Below are 13,563 nucleotides of genomic sequence, written 5' to 3'. Positions count from 1 at the left end.
TTTTTGTGCTTCTTTAAATCAATTTTCTTCTTCAAATATGTCAAGGTTAATACGAAGTACTCTTTCTCCCATGAATAACTCTTGAAAAAATTTAAATCATCCATCATTTTGATGTGATTTGAGTCCACTATCATTGACGAAAATATTGAGTGGATGAACCATACCAAAGCGCATTTCAACTTTTGAACCTTATTCAGGTGATTATCTTTAATCAAGTTTATCAGCCTTGCACCAATGATGTTTTTATTTCCGGAGGTACGCTGAGCAATTCATACCCAAAATCAAAGCAAATTCCTTTAAGTTAAAATATGTTGGCTTATCATTCACATAGAATCAAATCTCATGCAACATTTTGTTATTTGACACATCACAACAACATATAATGGACCATCTATACATTAAATTTAAAAAGCTCTGGCATATGTCTCAAGTGTCCAAAGTGGGTACCTTTAAAGTCACTATAAATTTTTTGGTTAACTAAAGCCATTCTAAACTTACGATAATCTTCCATCCTTGATCATACAGATATCTTTGCTGGACAATATCCAAGCTCATTCATCCATGTAACTAGGTCATACAACTCAGTAGAAATATCTATTGCACAAATTAGGAAGGATAAGGGATCATCATCCCCATCTCCACTATGGGAATCTCTCTTATCATCATCACTAACTTTTTTTCCTTCACTTTCCCCTTCACTAGATTTAACATCATCACTCTCGTGGACAAAACTGTCCTCATATTCCTCAATCTCGATCATGCATGCTTTTTGTTTTTGATTCAGATTCTTCGACTATAATTTTTTTTCTTTTTGAAGTTTTAAATATATCTTCAAATTTTCATTTCTTATTGCTAGAAGCAGACCCTTAAGGTTTTCTAGCTTTAGTCATATTTTACATTCTACAAGCAAAAATAAATATTTCATGGTCAATCTATTGACCACTAGTCTATTAACACAAACAAAGAAATGTTCAAATCAAACATGCAAAATAAGTAGCAATTGTTTTAAAAATCGAGAATGGAATATCTAGCAACACGAACGCCATTAAAGTCGATCAAAATTCAGCAAATAATTCAAAATCAATAGGCAATATAAACATAAAATTACAATTTTTTCTATGCATTATTTAAAGGATAACGCAATTAAAGATGCGGAATCAAGAACATGAACTAAAATCATGTTAAACCTTTACTAATTTAATCAAAAATAATTGAATTTTAGCAAAAACAAAACATTCACTATTCTAAAGCACGACAAAAACTACAGTAAAATGGAGCTAAAATTGATTGGGGAACACAAACAGATGAGAGGTTTGGACTTGGGAAAGAAGAATGAAGAAAACACTTTGGCCTCGTTTATGGGTTCAAGGAAAATCGTGAAGGAGGGTTGAGGAGAGCGAGGAAAGTAATTGGATTATTTAATAAATTTAAAAAGGATGAAATATTTAATAAATTTAAAAAGTACTTTATTGTATCTTTCTAAACTTGTATTTTATTCCTAAATTTTTAAATGTTGAAAAGGCTCATAACCCCACAACCCCATCCCAATTTTTTTTTTCAAATCCTAACCCTAGAAAATAAATGGAAAAAAGTTAACATTCTCTTGTCATTGTGTTGCCTAAACTTAGGTAATTTCCACAGATAGTCACTCATGTTTTGACAATTGCTTACAAATATCACCTTTGCTTCTTTTAGGACAAGAATATCATCCAACTATCTCTATTTTCCTCAAAAATACTTAACACGTTAAAAACCTTCTCCTCTCCTACTTGGCATGCCATGTTGTTAAAATCTTATTTTCTTAATGATAATTCTTCAAATCATTTATTCAAATCTACGTCTTATAAACTATAAGAAAAATCTAAATTACGTAAAAAAAAAAATTATTAAAAATTTACAAAAGAATTTACCGGTACCTAATTCTCTACAAGTTTTTCAACCAAACTAATTCGATGAAATACCTACAAATTTTTCTATCAAACAAAATTTGGAGAAAATCTAAGTTTTTTTTTTTTTGTCAAACAAAATTTGATTGAGAAATCTTAAAGGTAATTATCACCTAAAAATTTGAATTCGCATGTAGATCACCTGAAAAATTTTAAGTAAGATCTTTTTGATAAAAAAAAAATGATAAATAATGAATTCGTCTTGCGAATTTTCCCCAAGTAAATTCATAAATGAATCAAATAAATCCGCAAAGTTAACATAGGTAAAAAACTTTAAAAAACAAAAAATTATTATTTTTAATTTAGTTTTTTCATATTAATTTTTATTTCTATTATACTATATTTTGTCTTATTATATAATTAAATGCCAATTTATATTATTTTCTCATCCTAAACCCAAAAAAACAAGTGATAATTGATTGTGTACTATTTTAAAGGTTCTTTTGTAATATTAGATCATTTTATTAATATTTTTAAAAAAATTAATTTATTCTATGACTAAATAATTCTTCTTTCCTTCAAAAATAGTACTTTTAGTACGTATATGAAAATCCGAAAGCCATCATTTTTATTTCTTTTACATTTTAATAATCTTTAGTATATGAAATAAATAACCAAAAAATATTAAATTAGTACCAATTCATATAAATACCTTGAGTTTTAAAAATATTATTAAGTGGTGAAATAAATAAATTAAAAGAATTTTGAAAAGTACCAAATAAAATAATTCAAACCTTTGCACATCAACTACTTCATTGATGAGTAATGTGCATAGCATTACCAGACGAATTATTTTCGTTTAAGTTGTGTGATTATCTGATATTTTTATCAGGTGATGTAATAATTATTCTCGTATCGAATAAAGAATAAATATAATTATATATTTTTTTAAGAAAGATAAAATAAATATAAAATTTAAAGTACATAATTAAATTATTCCTCAATGATAAATATATCATGTGTATTTATTTTTAAAAAAAAAAAGATAAAATTTTAATTAAATAATTTTGATAAGTTAAATAAATTTATTTATTATATATATAAAAAAGAAATTTTAATGACATGGCATGTCAATTAGGAGAGAAGAAATATTTTTGAAGTATCAAGTATATTTTGACGAAAATAGAGATAGTTAAGTGATATTTTTGTGCTAAAAATAACAAAAGTAATATTTATAAGTAACTTTCAAAACATGAGTGACTATCCATGGAAATTACTCCCTATACTTCCATGCAAGAAAAATGATAAACCTATGGTAACTCTGCAGGAAACAATAGATGCTACCTGATTACATGCAAATTTAATGATGATCCGTAATTGCTGAAACAGATTTTACTTGATTACATTCAGACGACTTAGATAAAGCCAAATATGATCAGAAATTTAAGATTGAGTTAAAAATATGCATTCTTTCCATCTTGCTTGAAGAACAAAAAAAAAAATTGGTAAAGTACCACTACATTGGACGATCTTTCAAATTTGATGGCTTATCATCGATGTAGTTGAAATTTTATGAGTTTAACTAGATACTTTCTAAAAGGCGGAATACATCGTTAGACCCTTCAACTTGGCGTCATTTTTTACTTTGGCACCTTAAGTAGACATTGTTCACTTTTGATACCACAAATAGCGTACGAGTGTGTCATTTTGACACCTTTTACACAATTCGTAAAAATATGCATGTATTACGCACGTTCTGACGTGTAAAGTGACAAATATGACGTGTAAAGTGACCAATAATAATAGGGCATTTATCATTTTTTATCCACATAATTTTTAAATAATTAATTTAAATTAAAATAAATCAACCCCCCCCCCCCCCCCCAAAATCCGCCAGTCTTTTTCTCCAAATACCCCCCCCCCCCCCCCCCCCCACACACATCACCACCACCCCAACCCCTAATCATCTTCTTTAACCCACCCCCTCTCCCAAACCCCCCGCCAGTTGTCTTCTCTAAACACCCCCTACCCCACCTCAAACCCCAATCATCTTCTTCAAACACCCCTCCCCCTCCCTTCTGCAAAAACCCCAGCCCCCCACCCACACTCACACATACACAACATCACCACCCCAACCCTTAATCTTCTTTGACCCACCCCCTACCCCTAAACCCCCGCCAGTTGTCTTCTCCAAACACCCCCTACCCCTAAACCCCCGCCAGTTGTCTTCTCCAAACACCCCCCACCCCACCCCAAACCCCAATTATCTTCTTCAAACACCCCTCCCTCTCGCTTCTGCAAACACCCCAGCCCTCTCCCCCTCCCCCATCCCACCCTCGGGAAATCATCTTCTCCACTTACCCCCACCCTGAATCGTTAATTTTTTCTCCAATTATCAGACATTTTTACTTTTCTTCTTCCTTGTCCTTCTTGCAGTATCATCTTCTTTAATGGGAACAAAAAGTAAGATATTCAATGGGAACAAACATATTCAGCATATTCAATGGGAGCAAAAAAAATAAGATTATGCAATAGTGATAATGAAAAGTAAAAATTTCCATGCAATCCTGAAACAAAATTTGCCTATTTTTGACTTTTCTTACCCAATTGGACCTTCCTTTTTTTTTTAGAGAGAGAAAATATGTCCATTTTAATGCTTGAAAAGAAAAGATATAATCTATATTTATAATATATTAAAAGTGTGAAGAACCTTAGAAATATTGTTTGAACTTTTTGAGTTTCATTAGAAGTTCTTGATTTAGACAAAATTGTCTTTTCATTATTTTTTCAAATATTTAAGAGTTAAAAATTAATTAAATATATTTATGGTAAAATCTTTCCTTATTAAAAATCATCAGAATTTTAATATTTTTTTCCTAATTTAAGAGCTAAAAATTAATTAAATATATTTATGGCAAAACATTTGTTATTAGAACTCATCAAAATTAATGACAACTGGTACTTTTTTCATTAGTTTAAGAATTCTAAATCGACTAAATTTGATTTTAAGAAGATTTAAAAAACGTATAAATAAATATAAAACTATTAGATTAAGAAAAATTTAAGAAGTACCAGATTTTTAAAGTTTTAAGTACGTAATAAGAATGTAATTAATGGTTTTGTAAAGATTTGACTTTAAAAATAAGAAAATATTTTAAATATTTAAAAAAAAAAAATTGTAACACAAATATGGTTCAAAGTGATGCGTCTCACTTAGCCTGTGGCAACAAAGGAAAGACGTACTATATGGAAAATGCAAAAGTAATGATCTATCAACCGCTTGAAACTTCTGGTGGTAAAACATATATGTGTATATATATGTTTACATTATTATATTAAAGTGTGAAGGAATTTTGAAAAGTGATTTAAACTTTTACACTTTATTAAAAATATCCGCATAAGTAAAATTATTTAATTTTAAATAATCAAATGTTACACGTGCGAGGCATGTGCGGTTAACCTAGTGGTTAAAATAATATGGTGCTTATTATTTAATTTTCACGAACCTCTAAATGTGTATTAAATTTTTAAATCTCTTTCAATAATTTTCATCATTAAATAAGCTTAAGATTGATAAAAATGGTGACTAAAAATGAGAAAAAAGGTACTCCCTCCGTCTCAAATTACCCGTCCCAAATTTTCTAATTTGATTTCTCATTTTAGTTGTCTTTTTTCATTAATCAAAAAGAGACAAAAAAAATTTCATGTTTTACCCTTTGCATTAATTACTTTTTCTTCAAATTAAAATGTAAACATCATTTAATAGGGGCACTATGGTAAACTATCCATGTTATTAATTATTTTTCTTAATTAATGTGTCATCTCAATTTGAGACGGAGGGAGTATAAATTAATGAAGATGAATTAATATATTGTTTGTGGGTCAATTCATACGCCACATCGAAAAATGACTTTCACGCACCTTTACATAAGTGTAATACGTGCATCATGTCAACTCTGCATAATGTGTCAAAATGACACACTCATATGCTATTTAAGGTGCTAAAAATGAATGAGATTCACTTGAAGTGGCAAAGTAAAAAATGGCTACAAGTTAAGAGACCTGGCGAAGTATTTTGTCTTTCTAAAACATTCAAACATCCAATGAAGAAGTATGCATTCTTTCATCTTGCTTGAAGAACAAAGAAACTTTTAACATACAGAAACGTTAACTATGAATTGGTAAAGAACCACCATATTGGACGATCTTCCAAATTTGATGGCTTATTATCGATGCAGTTGAAAATTGGAAAAAGGCTCAAATATGTCATTGAATTATCAGAAATGACTCATTTATGCCTTCAGTTAAAAGTTTGGCTCATTCATGTTATCGCCATTACAAAACTAGTTCATCCATGCCATTAATTTTTAACGGTGATTTTCAAAAACAGCTTTGCCACGTGACCTTTTATTAAAGGTCCACATCATTAATTAAAATAAGAAAAAAGGCTCAAATATGCCATTAAATTTTCAGAAATGACTCATTTATGCCATCAGTTAAAAGTTCAACTCATTCATGTCATTGTCGTTATAAAATCAGCTCACCCATGTCATTACTTTTTAATGGTGGATTTTCAAAAATAGTTTTGTCATATGGTTTTTAATTAGAGGTCTGCGACATTAATTAAAATAAATCAATATTAATTTCAAAATATCTTAGACCCATTAAAAACAACCGATTCATTTAACATAACCCGATCCACACCCATTAAAATATTTTTTTCCTACAACAACAACTATTTTTCTAATCAGAAAAAATAGTGATTAATATATATCCTTTGGCTATTTCTAGTTGATTCTAAATCATTATAATTGTTACGCTTGACAGAAACCTCAAAAATTCTATCCTACAGTAACTGATAAGTTTTAATTCCAATGACTCCAATATATACTTCAAAGTTGCAAGAAAATAAACCAATGAACGATTAGAGCAAGCAAGAAAAAGAAAAAGGCATACCAATAGAACTTCTCCATTCTTCCATCATGAATTAGGGGAATATACATTACGAAAAAATCATTTCCAAATAACGACTTAAAAGAAGTTTGTTATCCCGATTATCTCGTCATGCATATGGAATAACTTCTCTCATCACGAATTAGTGGAGCATACATTGTTGAAAAAATCATTTTTAAATAACGGCTTAAAAGAAGTCTGCTATTCCAATTATCCCGCCATGTATATGGGATAATTTCTCCCATCATTATGGTATAAATGCTGGAATAAATAATCCCGATACTAACTAATTTCAAATATTTTGAAATTAATATTGATTTCTTTTAATTAATGACGTGGACTTCTAATAAAAGACCACGTGGCAAAGCTATTTTTAAAAACTCATCATTAAAAAGTAATGGCATGAGTGAGTTGATTTTATAACGGTGATGGCATGAATGAGCCAAACTTTTAACTGATGGCATAAATGAGTCATTTCTGATTGTTCAATGGTATATTTGAGCCTTTTTGCTTATTTTAATTAATGATGTGGATCTCTAATAAAAGGCTACGCGACAAAGTTGTTTTTGAAAACCATCGTTAAAAAGTAATGACATGGATAAACTGGTTTTGTAACGGCGATGGCATGAATAAGGTCAGCTTTTAACTGATGACATAAATATCATTTTTTATAGTTTAGTGGTATATTTGAACCTTTTCAGTTTCACTAGATACTTTCAAAAACATTCAATGAAGAAGTAGAATAGAAGAAGTAGAATAGAAATCGCCACATGACAACGGTAGAACGTGCTCTCATCTGAGGATGGACTTCATCAACAGAATATATATTTCTCTACCTCCAGAGAGAAATGACTGTAATAGAGGAACAATGTGAACATTTCTTCCCCACAAGATGAACTTGATATGAAAAAATCATCAAAACCTTCATTGCATCTAGAAATAAGGCCTGCAGCAGATAAACTAAGGGATGTTAGATCTGGTGGAGCAACAGACCCTTCTAGGTATTGGACAACTTGTCTCATACTTGGCCTGCCGGTTGTCTCTGAAAGGGAGAATAATATACCAATTTTCAACACCATTTCTACGTCCTCTAGCGTAAAATCAGCACCTAATTTGGGATCAATTGCCTTAAGAATTTCTCCTCCATTCTCCTGCAAGAAAACACCCAATCGATCAAATCAAGATCATGGACAGTGCTTTTGGATCTATTAGCCTCCTTCCATATGCAACTTCAAGCAAGAAAGCTGCAAAAGCAAATACATCAGAGCTGGTTGTTGGCTTACCAGTTCTTGATTGCTCCGGGGCAATGTAGCCGATAGTCCCAACCACAGGGGTTGTATGAGGTTCACTTCCACGAGCATACAATCTTGCAAGGCCAAAATCTCCTAACCTTCATTTTAAATTCAGAGTCCAATAAAACATTACTTGCTTTTACATCTCTGTGTATCACTACTTGCTCCCTCTTCATGCAAATAAAATAATCCTGACGCAACACCATTGATGACTTGGAATCTTTGGTTGCAGCTAAAGGCACAATCTGATTGGTCATATGTTGTCTAGGCATACATTAGGTATATATTCATACACCAAAATCGGCTCTCCTTTATGCCTGCAATAACCAAGAAGAAACCAAATTCCTATGGCGTAGCCAACCCATACTGACAATTTCTGTAACAAAGGCCCTCATTACTTGTTTTGCGTCATGAGACAGCTTTTTTTACTGCAATTTCCATTTTTGAACTGGGAAACACCTCATGATAGACCCTACTAAAGCCTCAAGAGCCCAATAATCCCTTTTCATTAAATCCTTTGGTAGCAATGTATCTCTTTGTACTTGAACCTATGAGGTCCATATTCAAGTTCTTAGTCCTCTAGCAACTCCGCAAACTTCCTTCTTCGTCTTGTGTAATAAAAAACTCCATAGGTAGAAACTATAAGAACACATGCTAAATTACAGGCAAGACAATAAATAGATGCCTTGATAACTTTTAGGTCCAATTCGAGGAAGCTTAGAAGTATCAAGTCCTGCAGCCATGACATTTATCCTGAAACTCCATTCCAAGACATAGTGAGATGATGATGCTGAACCAGTTGATCGAAGCCTTGATACCTCTTATGATAGGCGAAAGATCGTTAGACAAAGATGAAAGTGGAGTGTTTGGTTTATGACCTATATATGACAGGTGCTATTGTAACATGCTTTTGCTTAGATACAGCATTCTATTTAACCCAAGCTTTGCATTATCTGGCCACAGACGAGAGACAAATTTTGAAGTGAGCAATTGTTACTATTTACTAACATAATAACCAGCTGGCTTTGATACCACAGATTTGATCTGATTGATATTAATTCCAACATGGTTGTCATTAATATCTACAAATTCGCAATGCAGTATCATATCAAACTCCACTGCAACAGCACGGTTGGTGATGTTCCTGTTGTTTTTGTCATTGAAAGGACTGATGTAATGCGCTGGAGGGCCTTTAATTGGTGGCATAACAAAAGCCAAGCCATGAACACCTGAAGTTGGATATTCAGGCACCATGGCAAAGACAGAGGAGGTAGTAAAAGAATATGCTGGACCATCTGAATTGTTCTTAAAGTTGATGGGATTAGGATTAAAATCTGATTGAATCAGTTAATTTCAGCAGCTCATTAGAGATTAACTTCGATAAGCCATCTACACTCATGTTTACTGATTTGAATCAGTTAAAAGTGAATTCACATAGAACATTAACTAGTAGACAAGGTGAAAGACATGGCTGAAAAAACTAGTGCAATTTTTACTAAAGCTTATTTAACAACAGGAATTTGCTTGCATGTGCGTAGGTGTATATGTTCAAGTCTTGACAATAATATAACAACTACAAATGAGGTTATTAACAGTTATTATCAAATTGAATACTAGATAACTGTTATCTAACTTTCGGCTCATATATATACTATGCCATGCTTTCAGTTCTTCAAGTGTTTAACTATTTGTCATTTAAAAGTATCGACATAGCTAGAACACAGAGCATGAAGGATATAGCTTATGTTTACTTTTCATACTCGCTACTCACTTTATAGTGGAAAAAAAAGAATATAAATTTATCGCATTCCGTTCTTTTTGTACATTGTTATCTAACGAGATCATATGATCTTGGTTCTAATTCTCCTGGACTATTGAAAAAATAAAAATTACATGGTTTACACGATAAAAAATAGCTTCCCCTGAGCAACAGAATGAATAGAATGAGGAACGTACAGAGAATTACAGTCATTAATCTATAAAAACCCAAAAGATTATGAAGAATCTATGAAATCCTATATACAATTTTCTGATTCATGTCAGTTAATGTGCATGGAAAACTTCAGCCAGCGGTATAACTGACAAATTTACAATTCCTCGCATAAGCAATTCTGTTGACATTGCTCATTACTTTAGCAAAAATAGGAGTTGTTCCTAAGATGCACGGCCAATTCCCCGAGGCATTTTCTTTGAGCTAGACTCTTCAACATCTTTCAACTGATAGTAATGAGGAGCTATTTCTACAAGCCATTCAGGTTTCAGCTCAGTAACATGCCGCATGTACTCCTTACTCGTCAAAACTAGCTCCTGGTAGACGACCTATCTAGGAAGTGTCTGCAGTAAAAACCTGAGCTGGGGTGAATGTTAACTGTCTGGGGATGTTTGACAGTTCGATAAGATCCATTCTTCTGTAGTCTCGCTAAGTGGGGGAAAAATCCTGATGTTATGGACTTCTTTATAGCTTCCAAGTCATTAACATTTGAAGACAACTCAATTTCCACCCTATCAAGCAGACCTTCCAATTGATCTCGGATATCCCTAGCTTTCTTCATGCTTCGCACTTGGATGTAATTCTCATAGCACCACTGGGTTGAAAAGTTTGTCTCCTTCCAGGAATAGTAAACCTTTAGTAGCGCGATATGATCTCCCACGTTGCCCGTATGAAAATTCATCCGTGCATTGTTAGCATGGATTTGTTTGTCTTTTGGACGATAGAAGATTGAATTTCCCACAGAAAGCATTGCAGCAATACTTATTATTTCATCAGAACACTTATACTTGTCAGACGTAACAATCATCTTGGACAGCATTGGATCTAGAGGAAACTCGGCCATTCTTCTACCTGTTGTTGTTAACTCGCCAATATTATTAGGGCACCAAGGGCAAATAACAGTTCCAGCGCTTTAAGTAGAGATTGTGATGGAGGGGGGGTCCATGAAGTCGAAATTCATCTAGTCAACAATCCCAATGCTCTTTAGAGAGAGCACAACATTTGCAAGATTGGTCCTTTGTATTTCCGGGACTGTGTTGTCTGCCAAATCATTCATGAAGTTATGTGAAGTGTATAATCGAAAGCACTTTCCAGGACCTGTTCTTCCAGACCGACCAGCACGTTGATTGGCAGATGCCTTTGATATAGGAATGACCTGTAATGACTCCATACCCATTCGAGGGTTGTAAGACTTCATCTTAGAAAATCCTGGATCAATAACATATTTAATCCCATCGATTGTCAATGATGTTTCAGCAATATTTGTAGCAAGGACAACCTTACGTGCCCCTTCCGGAGTGGGCTCAAATATCTTAGTTTGTAATGCTGTTGGCAGATTTGCATATATCCGGCAAACTATCAGCTCAGCGATTTTTGACCCGAGACCTCTTACCCGGTGCTTAATGATCTCCTCCACTATTTCAATCTCCTCCTGCCCTGTCAAAAATATTAGTATATCACCATAACCAGGTGGTTGTGTTACATGGATTTGAAGAGCAGTGACTACTACTGCATCCATGTAATCGGCCTCTGGTGCTTTTGTCAGTGTATCTCAACTGGAAACCGCCTTCCAGGAATTTTAAAAATTGGAGCACAGTCAAAATAATCGCTGAACTTCTCAGCATCTAGAGTGGCACTTGATATAAGCAACTTCAAATACGGCCGAAATCGGGCTATGTCCTTAACTAAACCAAACAAAATGTCAGTCGAAAGCATTCTTTCGTGAGCCTCGTCAATCATTATGACATATAGCTGGCTAGATCATACTCACCAAGGAACTCTCTCAACATCATCCCGTCAGTCATATATTTCAGAATGGTTTTTTCAGATGTACAATCCTCGAAACGTATAGAATAGCCAACCTCATTGCCGAGTTAGTTTGACTCCCATTTCTTGTGAAACACGAGCAGCAACACTCACAGCAGCAACTCAACGAGGTTGAGTACATCCAATCTTCCCACGTTTGGTATATCCCGCCTCGTGTAGATACTGTGGTCTTTGAGTAGTCTTCCCGGAGCCCGTTTCTCCAACAATAACAAGAACCTGATGATCATTAATAGCTTGGAGCAGATCATCCTTGTATGAATAAATTGGCAAGGTCTTTCTATCCTGCCGAAGTTTTTCAAAAGCTGATTTAGCTGTAAATTTCTCTATTGACTCAATTCCAGGCTCTTGATCAAATTTAACACCATCTATTACTGATGCCTTTATAAATTCGATTTGGTCCTCTAACACAAATTGATAGTCCTCAGATCTCTGCTTACTATATTTTGACCCAAATTTAACCGTACCCTTCGCAATTTGATGATCCTCCCACGCTTCTTGTTCTGAAATAGGTTTCGTCTTTCCAGTTGTATCCCTGTCACGCTGCAAAGCAACCGAATATCTCGTTTTCTGATTTACACCACCTTCATGATCATAGGCATCAGGCATCCTATACTCGCCAATGTCATCAGTATCCTCTGATTTCTTTACGAGTTCATATATTTTTTGCTTATGTTTTAGTTCGCGTTGCTCTGCTTCTGTCAACTTGACTCGCTCAAAAAAATATTGCTCGTCAACAATTTCGTCTCTGAGTGCATCTAGAATCTTCTTCTCCCTTTTCTTCAAGTATTCTCGTCTCGAAATCTTCCTCAAATTTCCAATGTCATCTGACCTCCTGATTGCCTCTTGTTCCTCCCTCCTTGACAACTTTCTGGTACATGTAGCATCTCGCTCTTTGATATGTCGTTCCAACTCCTCTCTAATCTCTTCTTCTTCCTCCGACTCAGAGTTGTTACTGTCATTATGTCTCCTAACTGTCTTTCATTCTCTCCATTCCTAACTACATCTTCGACGTCTTCATGGTCGTCAACCCTCCTCCTGAACTTTCTTTTACGGGACATAGAACTACACTCAGCGTCAACATTAGGCTCCATAGGCGTGTAGGTTGTCGTCGCTGTCTCGCGATCTGATGCCATTGTTTCTGCGGAATTTGAGGGCGTAGAAGAGTAAAGAAATTCGCAGGAGGAAAAGTGATACGTATAATTATTCTTTTGAGAAAGGCTGTTCGCTTTATATTGGTATGAGTATTATCCAATCCCATTTGGATTGGGATAGTCGTTATACAATGACCTCCTGCTATAATAAAAAGGACTTCACAATTAAGTAAAAAAGAAGTTATTTTTGAAAGGGGAAAGTACTTATCTACTGATCCCCTCCCATTTGACAAGGAAGGCTGTTCGCTTTATATTGGTATGAGTATTATCCAATCCCATTTGGATCGGGATAGTCGTTATACAATGACCCACTCCTATAATAAAAAGGACTTCACAATTAAGGAAAAAAGAAGTTATTTTTGATAGGGGCAAGTACTTATCTACTGATCCCCTTCCCAGCATTTGACAAGGTTGTTTCGCATAGGTCCTTCACACGGAGAAAAACATAAGTGAGTAATTCGCAA

At 33.8% G+C, this 13,563-nt stretch overlaps 2 pseudogenes; both read right to left on the bottom strand.

Moving 5' to 3' along the window:
* Nucleotides 1-7,651: 7,651 nt before the first annotated feature.
* LOC107841547 lies at nt 7,652-10,259 on the bottom strand (annotated as a pseudogene).
* Nucleotides 10,015-13,234, bottom strand: LOC107841548 (annotated as a pseudogene).
* Between the last annotated feature and the right edge of the window lie 329 nt (nt 13,235-13,563).

Source organism: Capsicum annuum, chromosome 9, assembly GCF_002878395.1.
Source record: "Capsicum annuum cultivar UCD-10X-F1 chromosome 9, UCD10Xv1.1, whole genome shotgun sequence".
NCBI classification, from domain to species: Eukaryota; Viridiplantae; Streptophyta; class Magnoliopsida; order Solanales; family Solanaceae; genus Capsicum; species Capsicum annuum.
Note: the sequence above shows the minus strand (reverse complement) of the source record. Positions and strands in the feature narration are given on the sequence as shown.